The 27,976-nt window shown below is 40.9% G+C and overlaps 1 protein-coding gene and 1 long non-coding RNA gene across 9 annotated transcripts in view; one reads left to right on the top strand and one right to left on the bottom strand.

Moving 5' to 3' along the window:
• Positions 1–11,709, bottom strand: part of LOC101442862 (zinc finger protein 596-like) — a 29,317-nt gene extending 17,608 nt beyond the window's left edge. Inside the window, exons 1-4 of one of the 8 annotated variants that reach the window (XM_012523037.4) lie at positions 11,415–11,619; positions 9,222–9,386; positions 1,868–1,930; positions 372–525 (exon numbers count right to left, since the gene is read on the bottom strand). The gene's annotated coding sequence lies outside the window, so the exon portion shown is untranslated. Of the gene's footprint in view, positions 1–371; positions 526–1,867; positions 1,931–9,221; positions 9,387–11,414 lie in introns of all 8 variants that reach the window. The other 7 variants (XM_012523036.4, XM_004452718.5, XM_058294771.2 and 4 more) reach the window with 7 other exon arrangements.
• A 575-nt stretch (positions 11,710–12,284) lies between these two features.
• Positions 12,285–14,449, top strand: LOC131276139 (uncharacterized). The gene is made up of 3 exons (XR_009183613.1): positions 12,285–12,848; positions 13,353–13,435; positions 13,582–14,449. It is a non-coding gene; the product is annotated as an uncharacterized lncRNA (long non-coding RNA).
• Positions 14,450–27,976: the final 13,527 nt, after the last annotated feature.

Here is a 27,976-nt window from a genome sequence, read left to right as displayed (position 1 = left end):
TCTGTCCTGCCACTTTACTGTCCAGTACTTTTCTTTGAGGTAGGCCTTCATTTCCCCTTTCACTCAGGTTCCAATATGGCTCAGCTAGGCACTGTCCAGTTCTCAGATCAGGGGACTGGAAGGTCCCAATATTTAATATAATAAAAACAAGAAATTGTACAGTATGCTATGATTTTGACGCACCAAAAACCTCAATGAATGGATACTATAGTAAAATAAATTTTGCTAAAATATTATAAAACAGAGTAAAGAATAAGACACCTGAACACAGTCAGTAAATGAAAGGTTCTGTGCTCACTATTTAAGGAGGGAAAGCTGTGGCAAACCCCCTCCTCAGCATAAAGGCCGCAAACAAGAAGCTTTTTACTCACTATGGATGAAACACTGAGTTGTCCCAGAGCCACAGGAACTTCCCCAGGTCAGTCCCACAGGAATGAAGCTTGTGTCCTCACTGCAGAAGCAGCGCTTTCTCCATGGATCCCACAGGGACCTTCTGGCTGGACATGTGTTTCTGGTCCTGAAACGCTGGTTGATTAAAAAAAGCAGGTTCAGGCGACCCCTTCTGGCCCTCAGGGTGCAGTACAGGATGCCTTGCACTCTATACTGAGAAGGTAGACATTACTAATAAAAGAGACTTAATACGTAAGTGATGGTAAGTTGTCATGAAATCAGGACAGAAAGGAATTCAATTGGGGAAATTGGACTCTACATGTCCAGGTTAGTAAAAATTTTAATTTAATTGGAGAGGCATAATGGATGGGTATGAATGCAGGAATAATTGTAGACATCATGGCAGTGAGCTAAGGTAATCTGTCAAACTATTTAATTCAGCTGTATAGTAGGAAGCTGTTGAAAAGGAAAGTAAAGGTCAGAATATATAAAATACAAATGGCATGGAAAAGATCTAAAGTACCAATAGAGCATAGACAAATTAATTAGCAATAGATAGTAAGATTGTCACTCTGTGTTTGAAAGCTAGATGAATCTATATTTAGATTAGGAGCTACATCCTATCTATGTGCTAGGTTGGATGTATCCATTGGATAGGGAGGTAAAGGGATTAGGACAGGTTTCTGGATTAGCTGATGTGGTCAAAGGTGGGATGGACATGAGAACTGTGGGTTCTTGGTAATATATATGGTCAAATGAGTAAGTGCTGATAAAACTGGGTAGCAAAAATGAAAGTGGGTGGTGCAACTAATGGGAAAGATGGCAGAGTATGGAACTTCAGGTCTCAGTTCTTCCATCAAAATAACTAAAAGAGGAAATAACTGTCTGCAACAACTATTTTGAAACTCCAGAGGCCAGAAGAACACTGTACAGCATCCAGGGAAATTCAGGAGGAATAGGCTGATAAATGATGGTAAAGAACAGTAAACTGCCTTCTCTGCATGGCACCTAACAGCACCTATACCCACCAATGTGGCAGGCTGCCAGGAGGCCTAGTCCCTGGGCTAGCTACCTGGTGACAGAAAAGGACCTAACAATCCTCTTCCTTAAGAACAGGGGAGGACACTACCAATCACTGATCAAAGTTTTTGAATAGAGAATTCAGATCACTGGGGACTGAGCTCTAAGGGCAGCTACTATTTCAAAGCACCCTGAAGAAAGGCAACAGCAACCATTGTTTCAACCCTCCCCAAACAGGGGCAGAGGCAGTGGTGATTTAAACATGCAGGGCTTCCTCAGGGCTGCAGGGGCTAGTTTGCTAAAGGGTTGCATTTGCTAGGCAGGCCAGGAATGCTTAGCTTTGGAGAGATGTAGGAAAAGTTTTTGGTATGTTTCTTGATCCTCCCCAGGGCACTCTGGAGCTGATCTGCAACCCCTTCACATTTCTCAGACCTTGCTTTGGCTGGGAAATACTTACTGGCTTGGGAAAGTCCCCTCTGGGGCGGGGGGTGGGGGGGGGTCTCTCCTCCCAGAATTTGCCCTGCAAGGAAAAATAGCTTGAGACAATGAAAGGAGTATTAAAAAACTATAGAGACAGACAGGCAGGGACAAAAGCCTGCTGGCTTCAAATACCTGGGAGTGGGAGGTGTGTCTCCTGGGAAACATAGGGGACAACTAAACTCCTGTAAGCAGCGGAGCTTCAAAACAACCAGAAAGCAAAGCCAAGGATAAAACAGAGGACTGGAAAGACAGGGAACACTGTACACTACATTCACCTTGAGCAGATTTTCCTGATAAAGAGGGCTGAAGCTCAGAAAATCTGTCTTATAACTAGCTGGCTTAAGAATCAAGAAACAGACATCTGAGGCAATAAAACACAGATTTAACATTATAAAATACTAAAATGCACAGTGGCCAACTAGAGTATGAGACAAAAAAAAGAAACAGGAAATGATGGCCCATCCAAAGCAAGAGGATAAAAATCTAGAAAACACGAATGAAGATGAGAATGAGGACATACTGAACAAAACCTTTAAGAAAGGGATTTTTAAAAATGCACAAAGAGATGAAGGAACAGACAGAGAAAGAACTAAAGAATATGAGGAAAATAATGAATGTGCAATATGAGAGTCTAAGAGATAGAAACTTTTTTTAAAAAGGAGCCAAACAGAAATACTGGACTTGAAGACCACAATAACTGAAATGAAAAATGCCCAGGAGGGTTTCAAGAGCAGACTGGGGCTGGCAGAAGAAAGAATCTCTGAACTTGAAGACGAGAGACTTGAAATGAGTCAGGCTGAGAAGCAGAAAAAAAAAAGAAATTTTAAAAGTGAAAAATAGCCTAAGACAGCAATGGACACCTTCAAGCACACCAATATTTATGCATCATGCCAAGTCCCAAAAGGAGAAGAAAGAGAGAAATAGGCAGAAGGAAAGGTCAAAGAAATAATGACAGATAACTTCCCAAACTTACAGAAAGATGTGAATGTAGACATCCAAAAAGCTCAGAGAAGACCAAACAGGAAAAACATGAAGAAATTACAATGTGTCATATATTGATCACACTATTGAATGCAAAGGACAAGGAGAGAGAGTTCAGAAAGCTGCAAGAGAAAAGTGCCATGTATTAAGGGAGCCCCATTAGATTGAGTGCCAATTTCTCATTAGAAACCATGTAGGCAAGAAAAGCAGTGGGTTGAAATACCTAATGTGCTGAAAGAAAACAACTGTCAGCCAAAAACTGAATATCCAGTGAGAACTCTTTCAAAAATGAGGGCAAGATTAAGACATTCTCAGATAGACAAAAGCTGAGGGAGTTCATCTCCACTAGACCTGCCTTATGAGCAACGCGGAAGGGATTTCTCCAAACAGAAAGGAAAAGACACTAGGCAGTGGTTCAAAGCAGCATAAAGAAATAAAGACCTGCAGTAAAGGTAACATTTTTGGTAATTATATATGCCAATATTATTATTTTTTATTTGTATCTCTTCCTCCCCCACCTCCCCCGGCCAGTTGTCTGCCCTCTGTGTCCATTCACTGTGTGTTCTTCTGTGACTGCTTCTATCCTTATCAGCAGCACTGGGAATCTGTTTCTTTTTTGTTGTGTCATCTTGTTGTGTCAGCTCTCCATGTGTGCGGCGCCACAGGCTGCACTTTCTTTCGCGCTGGGCAGTTCTCCTTACGGGGCGCACTCCTTTGTGCGTGGGGCTCCCCTACGTGGAGGACACCCCTGCATGGCAGGGCACTCCTTGCGCTCATCAGCACTGCGCATGGGCCAGCTCCACCCAGGTCAAGGAGGCCCAGGGTTTGAACCGCAGACCTCCCATGTGGTAGGTGGATGCCATATTCATTGGACCAGGTCCGCTTCCCTGCCAATATTATTGTATTATTTAGTATGTAACTCCACTTCTTACTTCCTATATTCCAGATACTAAAATGCTAATGCATAAAAGTAAGGATAAATCTATTTTGAACATACAATGTACAAAAATATAAGTGGTAACAAGTACAAAACCAAATTAAAGGGAGATGGATGTGGCTCAACTGATAGAGCATCCGCCTACCATATAAGAGGTCCAGGGTCTAAACCCAGGGCCTCCTGGCCCATGTGGTGAGCTGGCCCACATGCAGTGCTGCTGTGTGCAAGGAGTGCCATGCCACACAGGGGTGTCCCCCACATAGGGGAGCCCCACGCGCAAGGAATGCACCCCTCAAAGAGCACCACCCCGCAAGGCTCCCTCAAGGAGCCCCACGTGCAAGGAGTGCGCCCCTCAAGGAGCACACCCAGGAGTGGTGCCGCACACATGGAGAACTGATGCAGCAAGATGACGCAATAAAAAAGAAACAGATTCCCAGTGCCACTGAGAACGCAAGTGGACACAGAAGAACACAGAACGAATGGACACAAGAGAGCAGATCCTGGGGCGGGGGGAAGGGGAGAGAAATAAATAAATCTTAAAAACAAAAACAAAAAACAAATTAAAAGACCTAAATAAATGGAAGGATATTCTGTTAATGGATTAAAAAGCTAAATATCATTAAGATGTCAATATTACATCTTAGAAAGAAAGAAGTTGGAGGACACACACTTCCCAATCTTAAGACTTATCACAAAGCCACAGTAATTAAAAAACAGCACGGTACTGGCATAAGGACAGATATATAGACCAGTGGGAGAGAACTGAGGGCTCAGAAGTCAAACCTCACATTCAAGGCCAACTGATTTTTGACAAATGGCAAAGACCACTCAATTAGGAAAGAACAGTCTCTTCAACAAATGCTGCTGGGAAAACTTGACCTCCATTTGCAAAAAGGAGGAGGATCTTTACCCTCACTCCAAATACAAAAATCAACTCAAAGTGGATCAAAGGCATTAGTATATGACCTAGAACTATAAAACTCTTTGAAGCATTTTTGGGACTTGTGTTTAGGCTATGGTTTCTTAAGACTTTACACCCAAAGCACAAGCAATAAAAGAAAAAAAAAATAGGTAAATGGGACCTCATCAAAATTAAACTCTTTTGCTTCTCAGGGGATTTTATCCTGAAAGCAAAATGACAACCTACACAATGGGAAAAAACATTTGGAAAGCACATATCCAATAAAAGATTACTATCCAGAATATATAAAGAAATCCTTTAACTGAACAAAAAAGACAACCCAATTAAAAAATGGGCAAAAGACTTGAACAGACATCTTTCCAAAGAAGATATACAAATGGCCAGAAAACAGAAGGAAAGATGCTCAATATCATTAGTAATCAGGAAAATACAAATCAAAACTACAAGGAAATACTATTTCACACTCATTAAGAGTGGTTGCTATTAAAAAAATGGAGGGGAGCAGGTGTAGCTCAGTGGTTTGAGCACCTGCTTCCCATGTACCTCCTGGAAAAAAAAAAAGCAAAATTACAAATGGAGAGAAAGGGGAAAAAAATAAGAACACTCATTCACTGCTGTTAGCAATGTAAAATGGAGTAGTCACTGTGGAAGACAGTTTAGCAGTTCCTCAGAAAACTAAGCAGAGCACTATCACAAAATCTGGCAATCCCACACTAGGTATATACCCCAAAGATTTGAAAGCAGGGACTTGGACTCAAACAGATATTTACATACTAATGTTCATAGTGGCACAATTCACAACTGCCAAAAGATGGAAGCAATCCAACTGCTCATCAACTGATGAATGGATAAATAAAATGTAGTATACATATACAATAGAATATTATTCAGCAATAAAAAGAAATGAAGTCCTGATACATTTGACAACATGGATGAACCTCAAGACATCGTGTTGAGCGAAATAAGCCTGACATAAAAGGACAAATATTACATGACTGTACTGATTTGAAACAATTAGAAAGGAGTCAGAATATAGAATATAGGTTACCAGGGGATGGGGTGTGGTTAGGGAATGGAAGTTGAGGCTTGAAATATACAGGGCTCCTATTTGGAGTGTGAAAATATCTTGGTAATGGATGGTGTGGTGGTGGCACAACATTGTGAATGCAATTAACAGCACTGAAATATATATCTGAATATGATTAAAAGGGAAAATGTCATATTGCATGTATGGTAACAGTAAAATTTTTAAAAAATCCATGGAACTATACTACACAGTGAACTCTTAAGTTAAACCATGGATTTTAACTAATAGTATAATTATAAAAACGTGCTATCATCAGTTTCAACAAATGTTCCACACCAATGCAAATTTTGGTGGTGGTGTATGGGAATCAGGCATTTTCTGCATGTTTGTTCTGTAAAACCACAACTTCTCCAATGAACAAAAAAGAGGAACAGGGAAGTGGATTTGGCCCTGTGGTTAGGGCGTCCGTCTACCACATGGGAGGTCCGCGGTACAAACCCTGGGCCTCCTTGACCCGTGTGGAGCTGGCCATGCGCAGTGCTGATGCGCGCAAGGAGTGCTGTGCTATGCAGGGGTGTCCCCCGCGTAGGGGAGCCCCACACGCAAGGAGTGCGCCCCATAAAGAGAGCCACCCGGCGCGAAATAAAGTGCAGCCTGCCCAGGAATGGCGCCGCACACATGGAGAGTTGACGCAGCAAGATGACGCAACAAAAAGAAACACAGATTCCCATGCCGCTGAGAGCAACAGAAGCAGACAAAAAAACAAGAACACGCAGCAAACGAACACAGAGAACAGTCATCTGGGGGTTGGGGGGGGGAGAGAAATAAATAAAAAAGGAACATCTGAAGAGTCAATGGCAATTAAATGCAATATATGTTCCTTGATGGGATCTAACAATGGAGAAAAGACTCAAAAGGACATTAGAGGGTTATATGAAAAAATTGGTATCCTGTAAGCGTTTTATCAATATCAATTTTCTTGAACTGTGTAACTGTACTTAAGGGAGTTGAATAAGTGAATATCCTTGATATTAGGAAATGTACATGGAAATATTGTGATTGAGGATCATGATGTATACAAACTACTCAAAACTGCCAAAAGAGCGTAGCGACCCAAGTGTCCATCAACTTATGAATACACAAAATGTGGTATAAATATAAAAGTCCTTAAACATGCAATAAACTGGATGAACACTGAAGAGTAAAAGGATACTGTATGATTTCACTGATATGAAATAATTAGAATAAGGAAACTCACAGAGTTGGAATCTAGAATATAGGTCAAGGGGCTGGGTTTGCAGATAGAGAATGTGGAGATAATGCTTAACTTGAATGGAATTTCTATTTGGGTTGACTGTAAAGTTTTGGAAATGGATAGTGGTGATGATAGCACAATATTATAAATATAATTAACAGCACTGAATTATATATGTGAATGTGGTTAAAAGGGGAAATTTTAGGCTGTATATATCTTACTGGAATAAAAATAAAAAGATAACACATAGGACTTGTATAGTACAGCAAATTATATTGTAAATGATGGACTATAGTTAATAGTAAAGCATACATATGCTCTTTCATGAATTATAACAAATGTACCACATTAATGCAAGGTATTAATAAGAGGGTGGTATATGGGGAAAATATACCTAATGTAAACTATGGATGATAGTTAACAGTACAATTTTAATATTGTTTCATCAGTTGTAACAAAGGCACCACACTAATGCTAAGTGTCAACAATAGGAGGGTATATGGGAACACTATCTTTTACAGTCTTTTTTTGTAAACCTACAACTTCTCCAAAAAATAATAAAAAAATTCATTGCTCTGAAAAGATGCAGTGTTTTTTTAAAAAACAGTAGTCTTTTAAGTAATCATGTATTATATTTTTGCTATTTTTATGTAATTCATTCTGATACCCTATGTCTTTCTATTCTGGATATTTGACAACATTTTTGAGGGTTGGGATGACCATTTTGACCCAGGCCTGTGTGAGTGGGATTATACAGGCAAATAAAACGGTCAATCATCTGCCCAGTGGAGTTTAAGTTTTTCTTAGAAGAGATAATTTAAAGTAAAACGACAAGGTTAACTTGTGTATAGAACACAAGGGACTTCTTTCGTGGAAATGGGAAAAATTCTTGAAAAGAACAGGTAATGTTAGCTGTAACCTTAAGGGTTGGCTGGGCAAAGTCTTAGAAAATTTGGTTGGGTAATAAATTGATTTAATAGGAACAGGTACAAAATCCCCATGACAAGAAAGCCTGCTCTTTCTAGAAACAAAGAGTAAATGGAATGCAGGCAATTGGGGCGGGATGGGGTGGACTAGGCAGAAGACATCAGAAAAGAGCACTGAAGGTCTGAAGGCCATTGTTAAGTCCCATAGCCCTTGTTCTAAGGCCAGTGGGTACCCATCAACAAAGCGAAAACAGAACAGTGGCATGATGAGACTTCTGTTTCCAAGGAAGCTCTTTATGTGCAAAACACATTGAAGTAAGTACTCGTGAATACAACCAGGGAACAATATGGCATCTTTTAAATATTCAATAATGGCTGCCCTCATGGCTTCATGAAGTAAATGGCACCTTTGATACAGCATGTAATTTAAAGTCAGAAATAAATTAATTTTCATTTGTTGGCCATCACCTTGACCAAGTGCAGATCACTTTACTCAGGGTCTGACTGTGTCAGCTTGAAGGGCACACTCTATCTGGTACAATTTGAGCACTGAAATAAATAATGATAACAAATAACAATATATGAATAAAATAAATAACAGAATACATAAACCCATAATGCTATAATAGTGAGCAGAACAAGCCCTTTGTAGAGTAGAAGGCCAAATGAGAGGTATAGGAGCAGTGATGAAAATGAAAAAAACTCACCATTTGGCAACTGTCAAAATGGAGGTTGAGGGAAGTGGATTTGGCTCAATGGATAGAGTGTCTGCCTACCACAGAGGAGGTCCAGGGTTCAAACCCAGGGCCTTCCTGACCTGTGTGGTGAGCCGGCCCATGTGCGGTGCTGATGTGTGCAAGGAGAGCTGTGCCATGCAGGCACTCATGTGCAAGGAGTACGCCCCACAAGGAGAGACCCTGCACAAAAAAAGTGCAGCCTACCCAAGAGTGGTGCCACACACACGGAGAGCTGATGCAGCAAGATGATGCAACAAAAAGAGACACAGATTCCTGGTGCTGCTGACAAGCGGACACAGAAGAACACCCAGCAAATGGAAATGGAGAGCAGATATTGGGGGTGAGGGGAAACAAGTAAAAAACAAATCTTAAAAAAAAAATAGAGGTTGACTCAGGTCAAATCATCAATGGATACCAAGACTGGTTGATGGAGGTTGGATGGGGACCATGATATTGGCATAATCTCAAAATATATCCTCAAAAATATCACTTGTTACAAAGCAAAAACATGTTCTTGTGTGTGGAGGAGCCTGGCAGATATATCACCTGGTTATCACCATGGGTGGGGTGGGTGGACCTCCAGTCCCCTCTGATGTGCTGCACTGAGGAAAGCAGTTGAGGCCGTGGTGTTTCTGCCAGGAATGTAGGGCCTGAGTCTTCTTAAGAGGAAGCACTGTGTAGATGCAGATGGGATATCTGTGCTCCTTAAATCTGTCAAATATGTGAAATTGTTAAAGGAACATCTCAGGTAGAGTTCTAAAGTGGAGACTAGATGACAATGGAGACAGTTGAGGGTGTTTGGGACAGTAGGTCAAAGTTGCAGGTATCTATGGATGGCATTATAGTGTTGAAGTAATGTTGATTTCCTGATTTGGGTTTATGCTGTTGTTTCCTATAAGAGTGTCCTTGTTAACATAGATAAATTTACTGGAGTAATTTTTGTGAAATGTCTGCTAATGGGCAAATGTGGCGTAATAACTGGGAAATCTGAGTGAAGGGATGAGGACTTATTTGAATTACTCTCGCAATTTCTCATACATCTTATTTTACTTCAAAAGAAATTACTTTTAAAAAATGCCCCTGTCATTACCATGGCATTAAAGTGCTCAGAGACCAAATCTACCCAAATGCAGTTCAACCAAAGTTGTGAAAGTAACTGCCCTTCTAAGAGTCTGGATGCTACTAACGAGAAAATATGTGAATATTATATAAATAGAAGTAGGCCTTTGTGTCCTGAGTGCCTCTGGGGTATTTGTTGAAATAGTGAGATATCTGTAGTCCCCCCCCCCTTTTTTTCCTCACAGGAACTCCTTCCTCGGCTTCATGTTCTGAAAAGAGACAGCTCTTTCCCCAGGTCAACAGCTATGGAGGACATTTGGCTGTCTTTTGTCAGTTTGTGCATGAGTGTTTCAGGTGTCATGAACAGAGATGCTTGATCAGAGTATGGGGATTTTTCTGTTTCTTTCTGCTCCAAAGGTCTATCTGAGGATTATAATGCCTATGGGAGCATGAGGTAATATCTTGATCATGGCAGGGTGCAAGGTGGAAAAATGGTGATGATTATGTAAAATGCTGGAATCCACCTTTATGTGCCAAGACAGGAGGGGAGCAAATGTAATCAAATTAACACTTCTCAAATGTATACAGAATATCAGATATATCTGATGTATATATATTAGATGAAGAAATAAACTTTTAAAATCAAAAGCTTCTTGATGCAAATAGATTACAAATACTTATGCAACTTAGCATGGAAAGCTACATGAAACCAAGAGAAAATAGTTACTAAAGTTGACCAAACAAATCCTGACAATACTTAAAAATGGTTGGTTATTAGAAGGCCTATCTCCTTGCTTTCCATGAGAAAGTAACTTTAAGAGCATATTTAATTAATGTAATATTTAATAAGACACGAATATATTTTCAAATTTGAAAGTACAGACAAAAAGATGATTTTGAGAACGATTCAACACCAGATGAAGATATAATTATTATGTGAAAAGGTATATAAAAATTGAGATTATGGATATCTTAAAATCACTTTTCAAACGGAGACAGACAAAATTAAACTAAGTGCTTTTATATTTTGAGTTTTTAATAGGAGATATTTAATTTCAACTAATATATATGCTTTACAAAAAGCAGTCACTGACCTGGTTATTAACTATACTAAAAAAATTAAATCAAGCAATTTCATCTTTGGTAGTTTCAAGCAGTATGCAATATTAGATAATAGAAACTACCATCGTGTGTGGCAGTATACAAAGACCGATTTCTCTTAATGCACTAATTTTACGCAGTGCGAACATATCCTAATTTGATGGTGGCACATATATACCTTACTGAGGTAAAACTCACAAACATTAACGGTTTTAAAGTACAATTCAGTGGCATTTAGAACACGGTAAATTTTTCAACATTTTTTCCACTATGATAGCATTGCAGGAAGAACTAGGCATTAAAAAAATGAATAAAAGAGCACATATCGGAACACCACTGCCCTTGACACCCCGGCTCCGCCAGTTGGCTCCAGCCCGTCCCCAACTTTTCCGAATGGAAATTTCCTCTATTTTCCACATTCATTTCCGTACGGCAGATGCTTTCCCCCTTTCTCTGAATCTCTATCAGGACTGTCCCCAGAACAATCCCGAATCCGTAAAAAAACCCCACACCATGCCAGGCTTTCGAGCGGGCACACACCTCCATGAACGGATACTTATTAAAAATAAGTTTTACTACCGAATTTCGTAAGAATAAAGCCCGTGGGAACGAGGCGGAGACTCCAAGGTTCCGTGCTCGCCTCGGAGGACAAACGCTTCTCCGAGGGCCCGCGGCCGAGGCCCTCCTCGCCCGGCTGAGGAGGACGCCCGGGACTCACTGTGACAGGCCGCGGACCCAGGGCCGCCGAGCGGCGTCGCGCTGAGGGGGCGGCGCCGGGCGGGCCTGACCCCGAGGCGCTCCGGGGCGGGCTCGGGCGCCCCCTCGGGGCCGGTGGTGCGCACAGCAGAAGCCCCGCTCTCCGGGTTCGGGGCCCAGCGCGCCCCTTGCGCCCCCTTCCGCCCTCGGGCTGAACCCCGGGGACCAGGCTCGGGGTCCTCCGGGCTGGGCGCCGGCTGCGCGTGACGGCCCGCAGGAGAGGCGGCGGAAGGCCGCGCCGCGGCGGGCGGGGGCGAGGCGGCCCTGTAGCGCCGGCAGGGGGAGGGGCGGGCCCTGGCAGCCGGCCCCCGCGCGGCGCGGGCGTCGCCGGGGCCACCTCCTGCCGGCCCCCGGCCCACGCCTTCCTTCTCGGGCCACGGGCCAGCGCGGGGCGCGCGCGGGGCGGGGGTCGCAGGCGCCTGACAGGGGGCGCTGCTTCAGCCCGGGGCGGGGGGAGGGGAGTCCTGCGTGTGCGGGGGCGTGGGCTGCGTATGCGCGGGGGGTGCTGCGTACGCCCGGGGGAGTGCTGCGTACGCTCGCGGGGGGGGGGGGGGTGCTGCGTAAGCGGGGATTGGTGCGTAAGGGGGGGTGTTGCGTAAACGGGGGGTGCTGCGTGAGGGGGGCGGGGGTTGAGGCCCCTCCTCCAACGCCTGCTCATTGGAATCGGCCTCTAGGACCCCCGTCTAGGTGGGGGTTTCCTTGGCGTAGGTGAAGACACCTATTTTGGTTTTCAGTCCTGAGGGTTGCTCACATTGGCTCCTGCTGTGATAAGTGATCGTTGTCCCCAGGAAGTGAAAAATTAGCAAATTAAGTAGAATTGCAAAGCTCGTTTTATAAGAAGAAACTGAGCCGCGTTCCGTCGGGGGCTCTGATCCAAGCCCCAGCCCCCGGGAGCACGCGGTGTCCGCGCCCTGGGGGGTGTCAGCAAGTCTCTTAGCTAGACGCCTGAGCTTTGGTCTCTACCTTAGTGTCCCGAGCGTATCCTAGGTTCGTATCCTAGGTTCTCTGCCTCTCTGTCACCATCTGTAGACAAAGAGGAGGAAAACAACCTGACTCAGGGGGCTACCGGGGAGTTTCTTGTGGGAATAAATTAGAGACCTCAGAATAACACCTGTGCTCCTTTTTAACTCTTTATGGTCTGTTCTGATTTTTTTTTTTAAAACCCTGTGAACAAGTTTCAGAGTAACAGTTTGCCGTGTGAGAGCCCCCACTTGATCATTTTGCCACAATCCTTACTTCAGAGGGGCCATTTGTGAGGTTGGTTCACATTTTCCCATCTTCCTCTTTTGAGTAATGACAAGGAAAATGAAATCGCTTGACCACATTCCTGCTATAGGTGTGTGACTGGAGATTTCCAGTGGAAAGCAGCTGGGAGAGTGAGAATGAATCATTTAACTTGAGGATTAATTACAAAATGGGAGCAGAGTGTTGCAGTAGGAGAATGTAAGGCTCATGACAAAACAGTATTTTGCTAGGCCTTGGTCCTTAACACTGCACTTCTGTGTTTTAACTATGGGCTCTATGATACCAAGATAACTGGCTTAGCATTTCTTTGACTGGGCCATTACCAAGGAAAACATAAAGCAAAATGTCTCCCTGTACCCACTGACTATAGTTGTTTATACTTGTTCTTGTAATGGTTACTTTCCATTCCCTTACATGAGACTGTTGTTGTTTATACGTCTTTCCCACTCCTTTATGATACTAGCTTAGTTACTTGTTATTGTATTGGTAACTCTACTGTAGCTGGATTTTGTCTAGGTTCTAGACTACGTTGGATATTGGTCCAGGTGGGGGCAAAGGAGCCAGAGAAAGGCACAAACAGTCACTGGGACAGGACAAAGGTGAGAGAGAACAAGAGACCTTTGCACTTGTTTTTTTTCTGCCCTCTCACCGTCCCCCACCCTGCTGTTTTTGCTGTCTATCACCATTCGCTGCGTGATCTTCTGTATCTATTTCTCTTTTTGTCTTCTTGTTTTTTCTCTTCTAGGATTCACCAGGATTTGATCTTGGGGACCTCTGATGTGGAGAGAGGTTCCCTGTCACCTGTGCCACCTCAGTTCCCGGCTTTTGCTGCACTTCACCTTGACCCCTCCTTCATCTCTCTTTTATTGTGTCATCATCTTGCTGCGTGACTCGTGTGGGCACTTGGCTTGCTGTGTGGGCACTTAGCTTACTACATGGGCACTCAGCTCACTATGTGGGCACTCAGCTCACCACTTGGGCACTCAGCTCACCACGTGGGCACTTGGCTTGTTGTGCAGGCACTCGGCTAACCACACAGGCATTCATGTGGTCACTCAGCTCGCTGCACGGGTGGGCACTCGGCTTGCCGTGGAGGCACTGGTTTGCCAAGCAGACACACTTTCTCTTTTTCTTTTTAACCAGGAGGCCCCAAGGATTGAGCCCAGGTCCTCCCATATGGTAGGCAGAAGCCTTATCACTTGAGCCACATGAGCTTCTCTACTTTTTTAGCCATTAATTATTCTGCTCCTTGGCTAATGGCATGGGAGGAGTCCCAACTGTTTGCTCTTTTGATTGATCACCCCACCCATCAATAGCCCAGTGATAAAGTCCTTGGGGAATAATCGGGGCTTCTGGCTTCTAGAGGAAATTTCATTCTGAATTGGATTTCTTGTGCGGATCTTCCAGCAGGCATCTTATGGGCATCAAATGACACGTGGGCTTCTGCCAGGCTTCAAATCCATCTACTGATTCCCTATTTGGCCTGCTTCAGTTGCACCACTCTGGGAGTAGCAGTGGTGTCTTGAACGTGCCTTCAATTGTCCAATGTACCATGTACATTATGGTACATGCTGCTGATTCTGTTGCACAGAATACAAGGATCTTTGGAGTAATCTGTCCGTCTTTATTTTCTTTCCTCTTCCAAAAAAACACTTTGGCATTTGTGTATATAAAACCACAGTGGGCAGCACATCCTCCCTTCGTTGGTCCTGGGGCCTGCAGAGACCACGTTTTTGCTTCTTCCCTTGGGGGATTTTTGTGGGCACTCGAATTCCCAGGGTCCAGATCGTGGGTCCTCTGCATCCCCCCATTTCTCAGTCACCTCCCTCCCTAACCTCCCCTGAATATTGTTGCTCAAAATCAGAGTGGAAGACCATAAATAGAAGTATATGGAAATGCTTTCCCAGAATAAATCTCATTCCCAAATATTTTGCCCCCAAGGTCACTTTGCCTGAAACACCAAGTGAATTTCAGTTCCAAAATGTTTTAACTTTTAATTATTTTCTATAAGCATGTTCTGGGCGGCAGCCCCGAGTGCTCCCACTTTGCAAGAAATAATGAGAACCTTCTTCCCCCTCCTGCGTGAGATTTCTGGTGGAGGTGGGAGTCTGCATGTCCTGATCAAAGGCACCAGCTGTGGAGGTGGATACGCCAGACGTCCTTTCCTGCTACCTTCCAACACATGGATTACTTACCTGCAGAGACCAGTTCAGAATATTGCAGTTTATAATCCCTGGGAAGCTTGGGTGGAAGTTGTCAAGGCAGTTTAGCACAGGTTCCAAAACAGGCTCTAACCCTCTTCGGTTTCCAGGGGATCACCCCTTAAGATGACATTCCTGGCCTCTATTCCCAAATCCAATAGCTGGTTTTAATTACTTTATTCAAATAAAAATACTAAAATCTGGAAGCACAAGTTTGATCTTGCGCTATAGCTTCTGGCACTTCTCATTTAAAGGGCTTTCTTCAAACACCCCAGCCCTAGACTGCAGGTTGAAAACTGAAGGGGCTCTGAGAACACTAAACAGTGGGCCAAAGCCATTCTCTCATTTATCCTAATCCAGAATACACTGCCACACCATTTGAGGGTCACTGACATCGTGTTGTGCCGAAAACCACAGGTTTGCCAGCCAATGTGCACTGAAATCAATGTAGTGTCACCAGTGCTTCAGAGAGAGCAGGGGCTTTATTTCACTGCTGTCAAGAAAGGAGACAGGAGAGAAAAAAACCTCAAATCTGTCTAAAGAAGTTTATGGTTTTTATGGCTTCAAATAAGAAGAGGTAGTGAAATAGGCTAGTAAGATAGGGAATCAAGGAATGGAATTCTTATGCAAAACTGCATGGTCACAGTGCAAATTAGAGTAATTAAAAGGAGGCGTCAAAGAAATCTTTTAAATGTTATCTTAGAGTTAAGCTTATTTTGTAAGAGAATGAAAATTTTAACAGTAAGTCCTGTGTTTCTGTGTCAAACTCTATTCGTGTCTGCCTATTTGTTCAATATATAATTTCATACATCGGGATGATAATATTAAATTAACAAATGCAAATTCTTAGACTAGCTTTAGTCAAATTGAAAAATCAAATATGTGGTTATACATCTGAATAAGTATTTCTGGGGCCCAAATTAGCCTGAACAGGATGGAAAAGTAATATAGAAATCTAAATATAGAAACTTGGGAAAGGAAAAAGTTTTTCCTAAACTCTTTAACCTACCCTAACCCCAAGGCATTCTCTTTGCAAGAGCTGTGGGAGAAAGATGAAGTGTGACAGATTGAAGCTTCTAATCTGGGGAAAATCAGTTTGTCCTGTAATCCCTCAATTTAAACCTTTTAACAGCCTTAAAATAAGTGTGGTTAATAATCCTGTTACCAGGAAGCGGACTTGGCCCAGTGGTTAGGGCGTCCGTCTATCACATGGGAGGTCCGCGGTTCAAACCCCGGGACTCCTTAACCCGTGTGGAGCTGGCCCATGCGCAGTGCTGATGCGCGCAAGGAGTACCGTGCCACGCAGGGGTTTCCCTGCGTAGGGGAGCCCCATGCCAAGGAGTGCGCCCCATAAGGAGAGCTGCCCAGTGTGAAAGAAAGTGCAGCCTGCCCAGGAATGGCACTGCACACACGGAGAGCTGACACAAGATGATGCAACAAAAAGAAACACAGATTTCCGTGCCACTGATGACAACAGGAGCGGACAAAGAAGAAGATGCAGCAAATAGACATAGAGAACAGACAATGGGCAGGGGGAGAAGGAGAGAGAAATAAATAAATTAACCTTAAAAAAAAATCCTATTACCAAATATCAACAAGTAAAGGAAAAGTCCTTGACAGCTTAGGAAAGATCTTTAAAAATAAAGTTTTCCAGAACCTAGTGGTCAGTGTGCTTTTAAGATAATTTTATTAAAGATGTTTTAGCCTCCTGAAAAGAAGGAAAAAAAATTCCTTGCAGAAGCTATAACAGTTTCAGTTTTATTTAGCTTGGGTGTTATATCCCTAGGTTTATGAAATACCAAGTATATAAATTTGTTAAATCTTTAAGGTGATGAAAGTTCATATCTAATGAAATTAATTTCAAGAACTGTAGATCTGCCCTCCTTTAAGTGAATAAAATAAATTCTATTGGTTGCTAATTGTAATCTAAGGTAAATTAACCCATCTTATCTGGTTGTGGTTAACTATAAAGAGTTTGTAAAAGTGTCTTCTAAACTGAAACATTTAAATGGCTAATTCTAGGAAGCCATTACTAATTTGGAACCTAAATTGATATTAATGGCAAAAAGTAACTTCAAAACAAGGAAAGCTATCTGGAAGCCACCTCAATCTGCATATTTAAGTGGTGGTAATGAAAGATAACCTTGATTCCACTGGGAATCTTCAGTTTTCATAAAATTGGAAAAAGTATTTTTTCCTGTGCTCCTATAGTTAAGTACCTGCTAATTAATATCTCCATGGTAAAAGTGTATAAGTAAAAAGCAAAGTACTAAAAAGTTAAGTTTATTTGATATGTTACACATTGCATTGGAAGTGTTTAGGAAGTGTATAAAAACCAAAAGATAGACTTCAGCATTGTCAAACTCTCTTGTGCATTCAAACCAGGCCTTCAATACACTGCAGGTTGCCTCTCCATTTGAGTTATTGACTAGGTTGGTCACTGACCCCTAAAACAATAAAGGATTCTATTACATCTCTGGTTGTGCTCCTGAAGTTGATGGAGACTATGTTGCAATTTCAAACTCCTGCAGCAGCCAACGATGGCTCGATATAGCCCAATGTGCAATGGATATTGCCCCAGACTAGCACTGTTTCATAGTGCAGAAGGGTGATATGCACCAGGCCTGGGGAATACTGGAATCTACTTTCCTAGCTTCTCCCTAGGGTCAACAGTGCTGCAGTTTGCTGGCTGTGTGAAAGACATACCAAGTGGAGCAATGATTACCAGAATACTGTGAGTAGAACTTAAACACAGTTGACATTATGGCCTGCTCCCATGGAGAGATAACATGTATGGTATTGCAAACCTAGAGCTTAAATCTATTAATTACAGCTCAAAGAAAAACTTATGCATTGAGTAGTACATTTATTGGTATTTAGTACTATACCTATATCCTGTTCTAGATACATGCCTGATGATTGTGGTGCTATCTTTTCTGTTCTAGATCATATGCAGAGAAACATTGAACAAGTTAAAAGTCCTGGTAAATTTCATTTTCTTAGTAGTTAATGAATGTGCTTATAAGATAAAAGAATGGCCACCTTGCCTAATAGCAGTAGGAAAAGCCCTTTTGATATAAAAAGCCACCAAATTAACTTGAGGGTGACCTTTCAGTCTTCACCCACACCAGGTGGAAGACATGCTTAGCCCAGGTCTCCCTCCGAGCCCTTATTCCAGACCCTGTCCCTCTCATACCCTGGGGAGGACTGGCAAACCATATGCCATCCTGTGAGAGCTAAGAATTTTCTACCAGAAGGGAAACAACAAATGAGGTGGCTAGGACCCACTTCAGTTTAGCCCCTTTGAGATTGTCCATGGACAACCTTTCCTCACCCAGGACCTGAAAAACAGGTTCTGATCAAAACCTGGCAAGAAAACAAGCCTCACTCTCAATTAGAACCAAAACAGAAAGAACTTTATCATGTAGTACTGATCACTCCCGCAGCTATTTAAGTTAAAGGAATTTCCAGCTTAGTACACTTATCTTGAGTGAAGCCAGTTGCCCAAGAGTGCCAGTCATTGGAAGGCCTGAAATCTCTTTTCAAGAGACAAAGCTAAGTAGTGTCTGTGTCAAAGCCAGCTGTTCCCTCTAACTCTAATCCAAATGCCTATTGTTAGGGGGAGAGGAAACCAGATGCCCCTTTAAAAAATCTTTTCTGTTTCATTCCCTATATTATAACTAAAAAGGCAATGCCTCCTCTCATTCCTCTCCTCTAACTGGAATTAACAATTTATACCTAACCCTGTTGTCTATTGGAACTTCCCTAGAGTTAGCCAATGGCATAACATAAATGAAGGAAAAATACTTTTTCCTACCAAATTCAGGAAGATGCAGCCTTTGCAGGCACCTGGCCTTTTCTACTTTTGTGGTCCAGTAAACTTAGTGGGACCATATAATTTCAAAATTCTGATCAAGTATATTTCTTCCAGAATCAACATCTTGTTTGCCATATGTGGACTTCATCCAGCTTCACCCAGGATGCCAGATTCATCTTCCTCTATTCTTTTTTTTTTTTTTAAAGATTTATTTATTTATTTAATTTTCCCCCCTCCCCTGGTTGTCTGTTCTTGGTGTCTATTTGCTGCATCTTGTTTCTTTGTCCGCTTCTGTTGTCGTCAGCGGCACGGGAAGTGTGGGCGGCGCCATTCCTGGGCAGGCTGCACTTTCTTTTCACGCTGGGCAGCTTTCCTCACGGGCACACTCCTTGCGCGTGGGGCTCCCCCACGCGAGGGACACCCCTGCGTGGCACGGCACTCCTTGCGCGCATCAGCACTGTGCATGGGCCAGCTCCACACGGATTTGAACCGCGGACCTCCCATATGGTAGACGGACGCCCTAACCACTGGGCCAAAGTCCGTTTCCCATCTTCCTCTATTCTAACTGAGATAGAATAGCAGGAGAGTTTTTCACCTTGTCATGTAGGACCTACTGCCCCTAATCAGCAGGAAGTAGCTACGGAAGAATGATCATTATCCTTTAGCACCTCTTTAAGAATAAAGGTGTAAACTCTCTGAGGGGGAAATGAAGCAGGCTAAATAGGGAATCAATAGATGAATCTGGAACCTGGCAAGAAGTCCACGTGTCATTCAGTACCCCCAAGATGGCTGCTGGAAGACAGTCTTCAGAAATCCAATTCAGAATGAGATTTCTTCTGGAAGCCAGAAGAGACCCTGAATATTCCCCAAGGACTTTAACATTGGGCCCTTCCAGGGGATTGATTGGTAGGGTAATCAATCAAAACAGCAAACAGCTGGGACTCCTCCTGTGCCATTATCAAGGGGGCAGAATAATTAATGGTTTAAACAGCAAGTGCAAAGGCCTTTTGCTCTCTCTTGCTTTTGCCCTGTCCCAGTGCCTGTTTGTGCCTTATTCTGGCTTTTTCACCCCTGCTTGGATCAATATGCAAGCAAAACTAGGGATTTATAATCTATAATGGGAAATTGTATTCTATAAATCAGCCCTCTTTATCCCTCTTCATCCCCTTCCTCTCTACCCAGGACTTATGATCTGTTATTCTCTCCCATTTCTCTTCCCTCCCTACCTTAATAAATTACCAGCTTAATCAATGTGGCTTGCTCTTGAAATTCATTTCCTGCAGTTTAGCCAAGGACCTAGACAAAATCCAGTTACACAACTTGAAATGAAAGCCAACTGGGAGATGGGGAATCATGTATGATAATGCAGAGTCCAGGATGGTTCTTAAAAATTAGACTTCATAGCCATTTTACAGAGCATTGAGTAGAGCTGGCACAGAGATTGGAAAAAAAAAAGTATATATATTATATGTATGAATGTGTGCATATACATATGTATGTCTTGTGTATATAAATGGGTAGATGAAAAAATGTATATCAGGCTTCCTGCCCGCCGCGGGCCCAGGGAGAGGTATGTGGGCCTGGAAGACCATGAGCACTGCAAGCTTGGGTGAAGGCCAGCGTGGCCATGCTCAAGTGTCCCACCTAGTCTCCTTAGCGCAAGCCACCAACTCCACAGCAAATCTCTGAGCAATGAAGAACACTTGAAACTCTTTGGGAAATGCAACATTCCACATGGCCATGGGCACAATTATAAAGTTATGGTAACAGTACATGGAGAGATTTATCCTGTTACAGGGATGGCTATGAACTTGACTGACCTCAAAGAGTATATAGAGGAGGCAATTATGAAGCCCCTCAACCACAGGAATCTGGACCTGGATGTGCCGTACTTCACTGAGGTTGTGAACACAACAGAAAATGTAGCTGTGTGTATATGGGAAAACCTTCAGAAATTTCTTCCTATGGGAGTTCTTCATAGAGTAAAAGCATATGAAACTGACAATAATATTGTAATATATAAAGGAGAATAGATTTTAGGATTAACATTGTAGAGAGACTGAATTGCTTTCTCTATTTGAAAAAGATTTTATCCCCTAGAGCCTTAAGGAGTCATCACATGGTTGTAGTACCTCCATGTTGTGTTCTGGAGAAGACTGATTTATTGAAATTATTGTAAGACCTGTTTTAAGTTTAAATCTATTTTAAAACCAAATTTGTAATATATCCTCAATATCATTCGAACAATCTTTCATCCATGGATTAAAAATCACTTCATTTTTAACAAAATATTTGGTATAGAATTATTTGAAAACCAAGAAGACATGTTTTTATTACTGTTTCCTCCATTATCTCATAATTGGTACCCATTTTTTTCTTGGTATATATAAATGGTAAAAATGTTTATAAAATTTACAGTAGGTGAATCTTACAAAAAATAAAATATAGGGGCCAAAAAGTCTGGAAACATAGACAATATATATATATTTTAATAAAGTTAGCTCCCTGGATTAATTCTTCTCAGGTATCCTAAAGGTACAAGGTTATTCAGTGAAAATTAGAGACACAAGTCATCTAAGGCAAGGCATTGCAGATGTATATACAAGGATTGATGGAAATGCTGCTTTAATACACATTGTTCACTGCAATTTTGCACAACCTTTTGACTTGTTAGTAACAACACATTGAACATAGCATGTATTATCAATAAACTATTTATTATGTATTTGGTCTGCATTTCCAGACTTTATAGCCCCCTGAACAATTTCAATTTAGAAGACTGAAGAATAATCACTTATTTTAAACCCTATTAAAATTGTTAACATGAAAAGGATATATTATTCTGTGTAAGTCATCTCCTATATATAATTTTTCCTAATTGATTTCATTTTGTTCTAATCATTAAACTTACTGCATAAATTTAAAAAAATGTATATAGGCATTTATATCTATATATATATGTATTTTGGGCCCAAAGAGGATGAATCATTTTTATAACAGGAGTTTTTGCCTCTTTAAGATGAGTATAAAAGAGGTCATTTCCATTATTGGAAGGAAGGAATTTGAAATTTTCACCCTCCAAGTGTAACTGAGAGCTGGACCACCCAAGTCATGCCTGGAGCTTTTTCTCTCTTCCTGTCTGGGGAATAAAGGAAAATCTGGGAAGATTCTTCCTGGCACAGATTAAACACTCAGTATTTGCAGCTGCAATGCCTGGGTTTCAATCGTTGTTGCTTAGATGAACCACTTCGGGCAAATGGCTTATCTTCCCTGTCCCTCCATTTGCTCTTCAGAAAGGGGGATTGATGGTGATGGTGTCCAACTCAAGAGTTCATAAGGAAATTAATATTTTAACATGGTTGGAACAAGTCCTGGAACATTTCACCTAAGTGTTAGATTGATATTAGTGCCTTTAATTCTCAAAGCAATCTTGACAAAAGAGCAGGCATCACAACTCTACAGAACGATGAAGGACCCATGTCCTGGGAGCCCTCCCTCTTCACTCACTTGGATAGCATTCCTTCCTAAGAAGGGGTCAGTTGCTTCCTTGACAAATACTTGTCTCTCTTCCTATTATTTAAATTTTCTGTTCTTTTACCTGGGGTAGATTTTCCTGATTCCTTGATAAATGGACGGACCACACCCTTCTATACTACTAGATTATTTGTACAAATAGCTGCAATTAAGTGTTATTTCAACTGTATCCAGGCCCCAAATCCATTCATCCCATCCCTTCTCTCTAAAATAAACAAACATACTCCTATAAACACACAAAAACCCAACTGCTCTTCTACTTCATCCCTTAGATAATCACTTTCTTATGAATACCTCAAGTTCCCTAACTGATCTCTCCTTTCTCTGGAAAAATTCTATCAGTGGATGAGCTGCACCCGCCACACAAATTTACCACACAGCTGCACATTGGTGAAGAAAATATCAAAAAGTGATACAATCATATCACCATAAATTAAAAATTATCTACATACCAAAAGGGCAGTAAACATTATTCTCAAATTATGAAGTTCATATTTCCCTAATAAATTAATTTCCTCAAAAACCCCAATATCTTTACCCAATCTTCTCTACGTTCTTCTAACCTTGGTTCGCCTTCTTTCACTTGATAATCTTATCTAAGGAGAAAGAAGATCCCTTCAGGCAGGAGTTGAACCACCTTTGACCCACCTCCCACCTCCTCCCTTGCCCCATTGTATTAGAAAAATTTACATTCTCCTATTGTCAAAAGCCAAGTCCTAAAACAATATTTAATTTAATTTAATTTAATTTTTTTAAGGAGGTACCAGGGATTAAGCGCCGGACCTCTTACACGGGAAGCAGTTTCTCAAACCACTGAGCTACACCTGCTGGACTGTATTTCATCTCACTTTTAAGAGAATTTGCACTGTTGATTATGTCTTTCCAGCACCTTCAAATTCTACCTTTTCATTTGATTATTTCTTTACAGTATACTATATTCTTTTTATCTATCTTAAAAATTCTTTTATGTGCTGCATAGAGGTTTTTGTGTAATTTGTATATTTATGTATACTGTTTAATTTGAAGTAATTCCAAACTAACAGAACAGATGCAAAAATAATATGAAATCCATACAGAGAACTCCAACCTACCTCCCACCCATGTACCAATACACCAACTTTTAACATTTTGTCACATTGGAACACTTAATACTTCTATGTACATTTTCTAAGACAATGTGAAATTTAACAGTGATATAACACTTTCATTCTTATATTCCAATTCTTCCATGGTTCTAATAATATCATTTTGGGCATTTTCTCTTCCATTACTAGATTGTCTAGTAGCACGTATTGTGTTTAGTTGTAATTGTTTCTTTAGCCTTTTTTAAATTGTGGAAACATATACAACATATACTTTCCCAACTCAACTGCTCCCAAGCATATAATTCAGTGGGATTAAGCCCATTAACAAATTGTGCTGTTACCACCATCCATTACCAGAACTTTCCCATCACCCCAAACAGAAATGTTGTACCCATTATTCATTAACTCCCCATTCCTCCTCATCTCCTCTTTGCCCCAGGTAATCTGTACTACTACATTCTTAAATGCAAGATTTTTGTATCACTCTGGGATAAATACCCAGGGGAACAAGTGTTAGGTCTTCTGCTAGTTATTTACAGTTCTTAAGAAACTGCCAAACTGATTTCCAAATGGCTATACCTTTTCACATGGCCATCAGCAATATGAAAGTGATCCAGTATCTCTGCAGACACCCTAGCATTTTGTGTTCTCACTATTTTTTATTTTAGCCATTCTGATAGGTATGTAAGCTATCTCAGTGTGATTTTAATTTGCATTTCCCTGATGACCAACATTTGCTAATTTGCCATCTATAGGACCTCTACACTGAAATACCTGTTAGTGTCTTTTGTCCATTTTGTGATTGGATTGTTTGGGTTTCCTTATTGTTGAGTTTTGAGTATTTTTATGCATCCTAGATAGGAGTTCTTGTCAGATATGTGGTTCCAAATGTTTTCAAAGTCTGTAACTTTTGTTTTCATCCTTTTAGCAGGGTCTTTTGTAGAACAATTCTTTTATTTTGTTGAAGTCCAAATTACCAATCTATTCTTATGGATGGCACCTTTGGGGTCAAGTCTAAAGACTGCCTGATACCAGATCTGGAAGATTACTATTAGTATTTTTTCTAAAATTTTTTCAAATTTTACATTTTTAATTTTAGTTCATGATCCATTTTTAGATAACTTTCGCATAAGGTGTGAGTTAATAGCCAAAATTCTTCCCTAATGGCTCCAGCACAATTTTTTGAAAAGAATACCCTTACTCCATTGAGTTGTTTCTGCCTGTAGCAGTTTGATACAGTTGATGAATTCCAAAAAGAAATATTGGATTATGTTTGTAATCTGATCTGTACCTGGGCATGATTGAGTTGGTGGGTGGGGACTCACGGATAAAAGGCATGGCGAAGAACAGAGTTAGGGATTTCTGATGTTAGAGTTTGATGCTGAAGACCCAGGAAGTCAGCACACAGAGGAAAGAGAAGCCAGCAGCAGGAAGGAAGGAACCTGGAACCCAGAGAAAAGCAAGCCACAGGAACGTGGGAACCCAGGAAGCCTGAACCCTCATGGGTGTTGGCAGCCATCTTGTCCAAATAGACTTTGGTGAGGGAAGTAACTTATGCTTTACGGCCTGGTATCTATAAGCTCCTACCCCAAAGAAATACCCTTTATAATGCCCAGCAGATTTCTGGTATTTTGCATCAGCACCCCTTTGGTTAACTAATGCACTGCCCATTTGTCAAAATTCACTTGGGCATATTTGTGTGGATATATTTCTGGGTTCTGTGTTCTTCATTGTGTTCCACTGATGAATGTATCTATCCCTAACCAAAACTCAACAGTCTTGATTAACTACACAATAAGTGCTGAAATCAAGGAGATGAATTCCTCTCACTTTAGTCTTCTTTTTCAAAGCATCCTTTTCTATTCTAGTTTATTTTTCATTCCATATACATTTTTAAATATTCTTGTGTATATCTTCTAAAAAATCTTGTTGGAATTATGATGGGAATTGCTTAAAATTTGTGATCAAATTGAAGAGACTTGATATGTTTACTATGTTGGGTCTTCCATTTCAAAGTCATCTGAAATTTAAATGCATTCATACCCACTACAAAAAGGTATATTTTCACAAATATCCACTGGATCACATCAATTCCTTTCTTAAAACGAATCAGTGACCTCTCTTTATACTTAGATATAAAGCCAAATATCAACAAGGAATATGTCCTGACTCTGGCCAACACTTCCAACCTCAGCACATAACGCTCTTGCCCTCAATCACAGTGTACCCGCCATATTTGTCCTCTTTTAGACCTTTCAATAGCTCAAGTTCTCCCTGCCTCAGAATGCCTGGTGCTTAATCAAATGTGAGTGGAAAAATTTCATCTCCCTTCTGGCTGCCGGCCTGTTCTCATTCTTAAAGACTAATGTGGGCTATTAAAACTTCAGAAAGATTGTCTATGATCGCCCAACTTAAGGAAGGTCTCCCATTGTATTTCCTTAATATCACATATCTCAATTTGTTAGTGCAGATATTTGTTTGTGGTTTCGTTTGATATCATTCTTTTGAACTAAACTTTAAGCTTCATTAAAGCAATAATAATGTCCATTTTGCTCACTTCTTTATTAATAAGAATAGAAACTCTAAGAATAAGAATCTAGAATGTCCATATTGCCCACCTCTGTCTGAAACACAGAAATTGCTTAATAAGAGTTTTAATAGGATATGGCCCTATAAAGCACATAAAAATAGAGCTTTCCAACATTTGTTTCTAGTAAAAAGCAAATAAAAATGCCAGTCTCCCATCCTTTTTACATCTATTTAATTTTCTTGTATTTACTATATCTTATGTGAGGTTGAAAGAAAAGTGTTGTAGGAAGCAAAATACCACAAATTTGAGAAACTAATACTCAAAGGTACATAAGAATCAGACTCTAGGATTCTAATTTAGGGCTTCCAAGGCTAGGAAGCTAAGCCAAGAACTCCAGGTTTCACCTGCACTATACATAGATTTGGGTGAATTCCTTTTTCTCAAGATCTCCAAAGTTTCATATCATTCCTATGCTTATCAGAAAGTAGCTTTCTTTACTGACTTGTAAGGCTGGGAAACCTGGAGCCAGATACCAGACTGGTTTTTCTAAGACTTTTCTAAGCATTGGCTCCACGAAGTCAACATTAGATCCCAAAAGTCTGTAGTCATATCTGATTAAATGAGCATTGTTCTCAAACATGACATTGTGTCCTATTATCAAGAACAGATTCTGAATTAGCCAAGGCAAGTAATTATTTTGCCATAAAAATAAGAATATTCAATAAGATTTCCTAAATTCTGGAGGGTATAGGCAGGGAGAAAAAGAGGAATGATTTATGAATCATATAACCTTTAAGGGAAAAGAGAAAGGGATTCCTTTATACTGAAAAGAGAACATTAAAAGATCAGAATCATCAATCCAGACTATAGTCATTCTCTATCAGTTCATTCAGTCCTAGGTATTAGTCCTTGTTCTGCTCATTTTTATGCTGTCAATCTCATGAACCCATTGTCTTCTTCACTAGAATTCTGGAATCTTTACTGGGTCCAGTAGTATGACCTCAAAGTTATTCGAGCCACAACATTAGAAGCGTGTACCCTAGAGTTCCTGGAGCAGTCCTTTCCACGGGTCTCTGAGGCTGTCCTTTATGTTGAACATGACACACTAGCCTGTAACTGATTGCCAGTGTTTTTCTGTGAAGCCTCAGAATAAAAATAGTCTGTAGGTGACAAAAAACGTAAAACAGCCATGACTAAATTATTACTGCTTAATAAAGGTGAGAGTTCTGATGAGAGCTCATTACACAAATAATGCAGCAGAAGGAAATTTGTTTTTTTCTGGGACATATAACATTTTTAAAAGGACAATGGAAATTAGGACCACTAACTATATTGTTGTGTAAATTAGCAGATCAGGACTAGGATCTCTCGTGGGCATTGAGGCCATTGACAAATCACTAGGAACTTTATGTAATTTCTGAAGTGTTTATATTAATATTTTATTGATACAAATTTAACCAATAGGAGGTTAGAAAGTCCTTTTTAATTTGGCAACACTTCCCAAGTGTCTTAGTTTCCCAAAGGGCTGCAAAGTACCAGAAATGGGTTGTATTTTATACATGTATTGTTAGAGAAGTTGTGAGCTTGCAAAACACTCATGCATAACGTGCAGAATTCCCATACACCACACCTCCGCCAACACCTTACACTGTTGTGGAATATTTGCTACAGATTATGAAAGAACATCATCAAACTATTACTACTAACTATGGTTCATAGCTAATGTTTGGTATATTTTTTTCCGTTCACCTCCCTATTATTAACACCATGTATTAGTATTGTACATTTGTTAAAGTTTATAAGAGAACACTCTGCTATTTGTACTATTAACCACAGTCCATCATCTACCGCATGGGTCACTGTGTTATACAGGCCCATGCCTTGTACAATCTATCTAAAGTGGACATTCAGTGGCTCACACTTTCATCAGAGAGTTGCACTGTCATTGCCTCAGTAAATTTCTGAACATTTTC

This window comes from Dasypus novemcinctus, chromosome 3 (assembly GCF_030445035.2).
Source record: "Dasypus novemcinctus isolate mDasNov1 chromosome 3, mDasNov1.1.hap2, whole genome shotgun sequence".
NCBI lineage: Eukaryota > Metazoa > Chordata > Mammalia > Cingulata > Dasypodidae > Dasypus > Dasypus novemcinctus.
The sequence above is the reverse complement of the archived record's forward strand: the minus strand, read 5'-3'. Positions and strand labels throughout refer to the sequence as shown.